This window comes from Aquarana catesbeiana, linkage group LG01 (genome assembly GCF_042186555.1).
Source record: "Aquarana catesbeiana isolate 2022-GZ linkage group LG01, ASM4218655v1, whole genome shotgun sequence".
NCBI lineage: Eukaryota > Metazoa > Chordata > Amphibia > Anura > Ranidae > Aquarana > Aquarana catesbeiana.
Window position 1 is genome coordinate 982,550,602 of NC_133324.1, and position 9,806 is coordinate 982,560,407.

Below are 9,806 nucleotides of genomic sequence, written 5' to 3' on the forward strand. Positions count from 1 at the left end.
TTGTTGGTTTTCTTCTCTATTTTACTATTCATTGTCAAGTGTAATAAAATGTGGGTTTTGCAATTGTTCTATAGCAGGCGTGTATGGTAAGTATATTATTGTCATGACTGAAATAAAGATCTTAATTACTCTGTTGCAGCTGACTGAGGAATCGTTGGATACATTGATGGAATAATTAGGTTACAGAGCCTGAGATCAGCAAGTCCCCCCCAGCTGCATAGTGTAGTAACTTTTACTATCCTGTGGTTACTCCTCCTGTGCATTGGGTGGTGCTCTTGTGCTTCTTCGCCTCTTGTTTATTGAATATTACATAATTATGTTTTAAAAGCCATATGACTATTTTTTTGTTGTTATTTTGTTTTGTTTAAAAGTTTTTCAATGTACAAGAATAAAAACAATGATCAGTTTATAGTCGTACATAAATGATTGATTCCATTCATAAACAAGATAATAATAACTTTTAGTAATATCCACAGAAACCTGGTGGTGCATAAGATTAAGGAACCATTTGGGTCTAACCCAAAGGAAAGTAAGGTGAGACATGTGGGGGACTGTGTGTCGGACTGATAGAGAAACCGGGCGTGCCTCCGAGGCACCCAAACACCCCTATTGGGAACAAACTGTGAGTGGGTGGGGGCAATTATAGCCGAAATGTGTCTCTTTATTCCTTCCAGTTCTCCAGGGAGTATATTCGAGTCACTCTCTGTCACATTTTACATTTATCTGCATGGATGTGCCGTGAGGGGGAATCCCCTGGCACTATGTTAAAGTGGAATGTTGTACATTTTAGCTGGGGTAGCTCTAAAGCCTAATGTTGAACCTTAGTTTCTGTTATTTGGGGGGGGGATGCTGGGTGAGGTGAGTGAAGTGTGAGTTGATTAGCTGGACCAGGTATCCAGAATATTGTGGGAGCACCTGTTTTGGATTCATAATAAAAGTTCTGAAATTATTATATCTACCCCTTTATCAAATTAAAGCATGCATGCCATTAAGAAGTAATCACGCTCTGACACTTAGTTCGGAAAAAGAAACCTCTAGTCTTTAATTTCCGCTTTACAGTGGGTTTTATACCCTCACAAAATAGTACAGCATATGCAAAACATGTCAAAGTCAGCAGTTTTAGTAACTTTTAGCAATAATCTCAACAAACTTGACAATTAATCAAAGCTAATATTATATGTTGACGTCATGTCTGGTTTTGATGCAATTTCTGGGAGATGAATGAGGAAGTAACAGAAAGCTACAGGAAGCTACAATCTATTGATAACTCAATGCGGTCTGGTTCCAGCCAGAAAAAGAGGAAGTAGCAAAATATCTGGAAAGTGTTACCTTTTTTAACATTCAATGTTTCTGATACAGATATAAAATGTTTGGAATAGACATTTTAATATACCTCACCTAGTAACCTAGTAACACCTGATATCATTATTATTCACATCCATTACAGTTCCCCCCTTGAAAATGTCTATTTAAGAATCTGTCCCTCACACTGAAAAAAAAACCTACCCCACCCGGCCCATTTTACCTCTGCAACTCTTTTAAGCTGTATGTAGAGAAGGGGCAGTGACTAGCTCCCCACTCCCCTCGATACAACTGGCAAAATGTGGCCAGGTGCTATCTATCCCTATAGCCCTATGGTTTTGCACCCCGAGGGGAGGTGACTGTAACGGAGTGCATTTCAAAACTTTCATCTGGTATTTCCTGATTCACAAAAGCGAAAGAACATCGGTTAGTAACTTTCCCGACACACTTTTTTAAGAGAAGAATTAAGGGAGAATACAGCAAACTATGACAGCCAAGGTCACCAAGATTATTAGGATGGTTATTCCTATCTGTGTTAGCAATCCCTGCCACCCTCCCCTAACCCAGGTGAAGTATTGATCCCAAGGGTTGGTGAGCCCTGAATTCTTTTTTAATTCTTCGGACAAATCCTCAAGTTTCCTGATGTCCAAAGTCACCTTACCATTTGGGCCAGTGTTCTCTGGGATGTAGGTACAACATGTACCTGTTTTAGGCACCATTTTACACACACCCCCCTTTTCAGCTAGGACCATATCTAAGGCCATGTGGTTTTGGAAAGTCATGTGTGACGCGGCTTCTAGTTGTTCGGCTAAACCTTGGAGTGCATCTCCGGTGTAATTAACAAACCTTTGTTGGTTATAGTAGATGTAATTTATCCAGTCTACATTTTTATTTACAGTGATGGTGGGGATTAAGATTTAAATCCTGCTGCTATTTGGTCTCTTGCTTTGAACTCATCTGGGACCCCTCTAGGGACCCCTATGTTGTCTATGTATACATGAAGGTGAAAGCTTCCTGCTGGGGCACTCCTACGCCCCCTGTTAAGTCTGGGTATGTTGTTTAAATCTGGTTCTATTTGTGGAGTGGCCTCTGGAGAAATGTGTAGAGGCATTATAGCCTTGGCCAATGCGCATTCCCCTGTCCTCTACTCTGTTAATATGCTTCTGATTTTGTCCCCGCAAATCCAGTATATGTCTCCCAAGGATTGGACTTGATTTTGTACTAGATCTATGGAGGCCTCACTATAAGATCCACAGTAACCCCTAGTCAAATTCCCAAAGGGTTTCCCCATTCCCTGATACCATCCATGGCATGTGTAATTGCCAGGGTATATAGTGATACCTTCTCCTTACTTGGGAGTTTTGGCGACTATGGTATATTCCTCCTTCCAATGTTCACACAGGGAGTGGTTAGTGGTTGTGTTTGTAAACAGGCTAAGGAAACATGTCTCATGTTTGGGGGGTATGTCTAACGGTACTGTTCCCAGATGAGGCCTAGCCCCTCCAATTGGTCTTGTTATGTTTTTCTGCATTGTACCTCATACATTCTAGCCACAAGTTGACGTCTGAGAACCCAGTTTCTGCAGCCATCATTTCCTTTCAGGTAGGGTCTGCTATGGCCACCATGTCCCCTAACTTCTGTATATGGGGCTCAGGGGGTTTACTAGATGTGGATTGGGGAACTTCCCACTCAGGATTATTGAACATATCTTTCAGTTGGAAAGGCTTTCTAATGCCCACCTCCCCACCATAGGCTCAGAACATAGGTCCCACTGTCTTCTGGGCTAGGATTCTCAATGGTCAGCCTGAACTCTTTGGTGTAAGGCTGATCTGTGTGTTTGTTAACTGTCATTTTATCTAAGAGTGACTTCCCATTTTGTCTTTCCTATTTTGGGTGTTTTCAGGTTTGTACCCCCCGTTTGTACCCCCAGTGTTCCAATGAAAAGGATATACAGAATCATTTGGTTCCCTTAGCCTCTTCCTCAGGTACAGGAGCTTTCTTGCAGTGGGAAGCGTGTATCCACAAGTTTTTCCCGGCCACCTTGACTGATGTGGCGCTTGTTAGGAGAACCTGGAGAGGACCATCATATCTCGGTTCAAGGGTGTGCTTTCTCACAGACTTCTTTACCAGGACCCAGTCTCCGGGAACCAACTTTTGTAATCCTGTATCTCACTCAGGATCTGGAATGGAGGAGAACACTTCCAAATGGACATAGATTAATGCTCGAGATAAAGCAGTCACATAATCAGTTAATACATCAGATTGGAGTTACAACTTTTGTAGGAAATAACAACCTAGTCTGGGGGCTAAAGTAAATATTATAGGGTGACAGACCATGGTTTCCCCTTGGAGTGTACCCAACACTGAATAAGGCTATGGGCAGGCTATCTGGCCAACTCATCCCTGTTTCCTGTGACATTTTAGCATTCTAAATGTTATTGTGCCTTTAATCTTTCCACCTTCCCAATGATCTAAGGGTGGTATGGGGTGTGGAAAGATAATGTGACCCCTAGAGCTGCCTATATTTCCTTGGTTACTGAGGCCATAAAGGCCGGCCCCTGGTCACTCTCTATAACCTCTGGGACACCATACCTGCCCACTGTTTCTGTTAAAAGTCTTTTTTCCGTGTTTTTTTTCTGTCAATCAATGCATACTCATATCGGCCACTCTTTGGCATCTGGATGCGGTTGATCTGTATCCTTTGAAAGGGGTACTGGGCCTTTGCTAGATGCTTCAAAAGGTACCTTTTCCATTCTTCCTGGGTTACATCTAGCACAGATAGTGCATGACTTGCAAAAGTTGTTGGTGAGTGGTGTAATCCCTGGGGCTAGGTAGTATTTATTGATCAGGGCATTCATCAAAGTTTTTGACAGATGAGAGGCACCGTGGGCTCACTGCACCACTGCAGGAAACATTGATTGTGGCAGACACGGCTTCTTGTCTAATTCCATGATCCCTTCAGTTTCTGTGGCTCCTTTCTTGATTCACACTTCTTCTTCTTCTTTATCAGCTGCTTCTTGCTGCTCCTTGAGATGGGTCCTGCTCACAGGAAGGTCTTGTAGAATTATCAATCATGGTGGTCTGTACCGTTTCTTCAGGGGTACCCACTGTACCATCCAGGATGGGTGCATCCACTCCACTGACAACTTCTTGTGTTCTGTTTGCAGCTTGTTTCGCAGCAGTATCCACCACGTGATTGCCTCATGTTTCTTGGGAATCCAGCCTGAAGAACTGTATCTTCGGTGGTGACTGCGTGGTCCTGTGTGGCACCGTCCAATGCTGTCAGCATACCTAGACCCATCCACAAAGATTGCCACGTCAGGATTCTCAAGGGCTGTTTCACTGACTGTTGTAAATGTGAAGTCTCCATCTTCATTACCTCAAAACAGTCATGAGCGGTGAGACGAACATCTTTCTCCAAAAAGGATCCCCCCTTCAAGAAGTGGAAGTAGAGTGGATGGGTTGAGAGTATCACATCGGAGGAGAGTGATGTTGTCAGGGAAGAGCAAGGCACACTGGAGTTTGAGGTGTCTTGCTGAAGACAGGTGCTTGGGCTGTACTTGGTTTAGTATGGCAGCTACGTCATGAGGGGCATTGTACTTCAAAGACTGCTCTGAAGCCACTGAGTCCAGTTGACAGGAGTAATACCCAATGGGTCTGAGTGTGTTGCCATGGGTCTGAACCAAAACTCCTGTGGCATGTTCTGGTCTCTCTGAGACAAACAGTTTGAAAGTCTTTTAGTCCCAAAGCGAGGGCTGTTGAAAGAATCTCCTTCAGAGTTTCAAAATAGTCGACAACTTCTGGAGAAAGCAAGAAAGGGCATCATAGAGGGGTTGCATCAAGAGGAAGGCTTCTGGGATTCATTCTTGAGGCAAAGGGATGGCTTTGATTGCAGCAACTCCTTCTTCATTGAGATGTCGGGTACCTTGGGAGATGCAGAGGCCTAGGAAATTCACTTTCTCTCTGGACTTTTTGCTTTAAGGCCTTGCATCCTTGCTCTGCCAAGTGTTGGAGGAGACTTTTGGAAAAGATTAAGGGCATCCTCAAGGGTATCTGCACAGAGCAGAAAGTCATCTACATACTGAAGGGGTAACTTCATCCAGTAGTCCAGAATGAGGGCCATTACATTGGCGGATTGGGAAGGGGAGTTCTGGGCACCTTGTGGCATAACAGTCCAGCTAAGTCTTCTACTGTAAAGTATTTTGCTGTGGGCAGTATTCCTGCCAGCAAGGTGTGTGGGTTTCCCAACCAGGGACGCCATAAGTGTCTCCAATACAGTAATTTTGTTCACAGCCTTAAGGTCTTGTACCATTCTGTATTTTTCTGGCTCTCCTTTTGCAGTTTGTTTCTTCACTGGGGACAGTGGTGTGTAGCACGGAGATGTGCAGGGTATCAAAACTCCATTTGACAGAAGGGTTTCGATTAACTTTGAAATTGATGCAGCTTGAGCTGGCTTCAAGGGGTACTGTGGTCTTCTGGGCAAAGGGGCCCCAGACTTTAGCTGCACACAGGCGTGTAGGGACTTGATCCAGAACCTCTTTTGGGATTCGGGATTCCAACCTCACATTATGCATCCAATGATAACAAAAAGGGGAACAGAGCACAGAGCTGAAGCATCATCGATGGTCAGTGGTGAGGAGACCAGAACACCACCATCGGGTTGAAAGGAAATAGAAGCCTGGAGTCTGGATAAGACATCAGCCCTTAAAAGATTTAAGGGGCATGTGGAAAAGACCACAGGAAAGTTGCCCACCTGTAAAGGGCATGTAAATGGGTTTTTCCTGGGTGTTCCATCCACCCCTACGCATGTTATGTCAATGTCTGATAAGAACAAGGTATCAGATAGTTCTTCTGTCCTAACTACACTTCTGGTAGTTATTTTTTGCAAGAGGACCTCCTGAATCCTCAGAGGATTCCATTGTAGGGGTAAGTGACACAGGTTTGCCGGAATCCTAGTTGAGAAAGTCTACATGGTCTGGAGGGGATGGGGGAGGAATGTCATGTCTCCTATTGGATATCTTCACGTGGGTCACAGTTGGGGCCTGTGGGCAAGCTTCTGCTGTCTTCAGTATTCTCTTCTAGAACGGCCAGGTCTTCTGCAGTTGTAGCAGACACGTGGAGTTGGTACTGATGGGCGCAGATAGGGTGTGTCAGAGGCCATCATGAGAGGAGCTACTCTCTACTGCTTTGTGAGGACCTAACTACTACTAACTCCATTAGCTCCACTAGCTACTACAGCCTCGGGCTCCATTAGCTCTATACTCAGACCCTTTTGGATTAACTCTTTAAGATGTGAAATAAATTATGTGTCTTTGTTCAGCACACTAAAACCCAAATCAGTAAACTTCTTGTGCTTTTTCTCAACAAATTTGCCTTTCCTCATGTGATTTCCTATACACATATAGGCGTCAGACATTTCAGAGTGCATATATGAATACATACAGAATAAATGTTGTTTTCTTTTCTCTTTTTTTTTTCTCTTTTTTTTTTTTTCTAAATACTCAGATGTGAATGAGCCTTCAAATCTAGATACAGATTTGAGTGAAGAAAACACTTCCTCTTTCGCTTTTCTCCTGGCATAACGCCCAGAGCATAAAGTTCCTCTTACTGTTAAATATATTCTCAATTGAATTTGAACATTTTAAACTTCATTTTAAAATCATTTCTTTCTAATACAGCTTAAACACAATTACATAATTACAATTTGCATGAATATAGCACATTTGCTACATTCACTGTTTTAAAGAAACTCCTTAAAGTCAGACTCTCAGTTTCTCAGTCTCTTGGTGATGAAAGGAAAGGACCGTATTGAAAATGGCCCTTCATATAGACATACATTTTTGAGTACTTTAAATATATCCCCAATAACTCTGATCAGGCTCTGTTGCCGCTTCCCCCCACTGTTCCTCCCACTGTGTGCTGGCCTGGATCCCCCAGCAGTTCTTTGAGCTGGGGATTGTGGGTACTGGATTACAAGGGGTGTAAGAGGGGCTGTAAATGTATGTCACCGTATATGCAGTCGAATGGGATGTTGGACAATGGCACAAAGGAAACCATTCCCCCAGCTTGTGAGTCATACATGGGGATGGATCCGATGCAGGGTGTGCCTTACAATGTAACAGTCTGTCGTTTTGGGGTTGCACCTGTTCCAGCATGCCTGTCAACTTGGTGCATCCTAACAGGGCCGGCGTGACCCTGGTCAGGACTTTAAGAGGAGGGACCGGGTTGGGGCTAAAGTTGGGTCCCCTAGTCTATTAGCATTAGGTCGGGTAGAGTCTGAGTCCTTAGTCCTAGGTCTATTAGGGCAGGAGGGCTAAGGGGGGGACCTCCTGAGGCTTGAGTGTCTGTGTTTCCGCCCTTGGGAGCTGTCCGAGTCTTTCCCAGAATGTACCCTTGTCATTACTGGGGTAGGTTGGGCTCTGTAATACGATAGCAAGGACTGGTCTATCACCGGATGTATGTGGGTAGGTTCCGGTGGGGGCAGTGGTACAGTTTGTGTTGGGCGTGTGTGACAGCAACCACCTGAGCCGTATAAAGACAAGTGCACATTGTCTATTATTAAGCACAGTGGGGGAGGTGTCACAGGCTCCCCTGTCACTTGTAGCAGAGGGGGAGTAACGTTTTGGGAGTGTGTACTTCCTGGGGTCCAGACACCATTATAGGGCGGTGGCTGGCTGTCTGTCTTAGCTTTTGACCCCTTTTCTGGCTTCTTGTATACATACATAATACAACCATTCAGAAATATTTCATTTTCTATTCATCCTTCTTCATGAATGGCTTTGGCAACTTTAAACCAAGCGTCTGCTGTTTGCAGCAGCCCATGGCCCCATAACAAACCCCTTTCCCTTCTTAACAGAGTACACCATTCATTCGGCTCTAGCCGACCACCCAAATGGCTAGTGACTCCACACACTTTTGCCAATCTCTTCCCTTCCTTGATAGCATCCTCTCCTTCTCGCTCTAATACCAGATCACAAGCCAAACTACCCTCTTTAGGTCTTTCTAACTTCTGCCCCATCGTTAGCTATTGGGAAGTTTATGTGTCCAGGCTCAGGATTTGTATGGCGGTTTTATGAAGCTGTCCTGGACTCGAGGGTCCGACAATCCTCTGACCACCACCTGTCCTCTTTCAGACCACTTTCCAATATATATCACTATCTTGCTATGTTCTGTCTTGATGACTGTGATATTTATGTGTGTCTGCTCAGGACTTTCAACGGGTCATGAGGCTGTCCTGACTCAAGGGTCTGACAATCCTCTATCCGTCACCTGGTACCGGTTCAGACCATATCACAGTCTCAAGTTAACGAGGACAAAAGTCAAAATGGATAGAGAGAGAGAAAAAACGTCTACAGTGTTCGACTGCCAAGCAAGTCTCCTTACACGCGTCTTCCCAAAACGTAGACCAGTCACAGCAGTGTCCACTCAGATGGCCACAGGTAAGGGAGCGGGCGGGTAATACGTGACTACTTATTACCCTCAACAAGACAATTAACAAACAGATAAGGAGTACAGTAATTAATATTCAATGCACCACTTTAAATCTCATTTACATGTCCCAATTCAATACCCAAACTTCTCACTCTGTCTCTTTCCCCTTCTTCTAACCCTTCCGGTTGTTCAAGTTGCAAGGGGCACCTTTCGGCTGCACGTCCTGTTATTCTGGTTTGAGCCTCTATTACTTCCAGTGATTTGCCAACAACAATTTTTACTGGATAATGCACATTCAATCTGAACACCAATAAACGCGGGGTATATGGCAGTAGAGGTTTGTAACCAAGAGACTCAACTCTATATCCTGGCTCTACCACTTCAATCAACCCCCAGCCCTCTTCATGTATCCCAAATAACAGACCACAAACACATTTAGGACATGACATAATCAACCAACAAGATATGTGACGGCTGCAATGGAGTACAGGATCTCTCAAACTGTCACGGGATCCCCCATGCCACTGTGCGTGTTCCTGACGCCCCCCCTGAGGTTTCCCGGTTGCCCATACTTCTGTACTTATTGTACCCGTGCTTTGCCTGCATAATTATTTATTTTTATTCCCTCAGGAGGAGTTTAACCACGTCCTGACACCTTCTCCTAGTCCCAGGAGAAGTTTAACCACGTCAACTAATTTCATCTGTCATCCATGACTATATAAGCAATCCCCAACAGCCATCACCAAACACAATGATCAATCAACAAAACAGAACAGAACAAAACAGGCGGTAGATATAATTTGCAGGTTCTTTAACTTATCAACAGACTCGAGGCAAGATTAATACCTGTCTTTGAGGATCGCAGGAAGCCGATATGGGCACAGAGATTGATCAGCCACGGATACAGGATAAACAGCAGACTAGATATACAAGATATCAAAAGTGTCTTACCATTTCTAGAGTTGATCAGTCTCCTCCTGCATCCGCGTTGGCTTTTCCTGGTCCCTTCTTGAGATCGGCTACCTGGCGATCCTAGCCTCGAGCCCCATGTTGGGCGCCAAAATGTTTTGGAT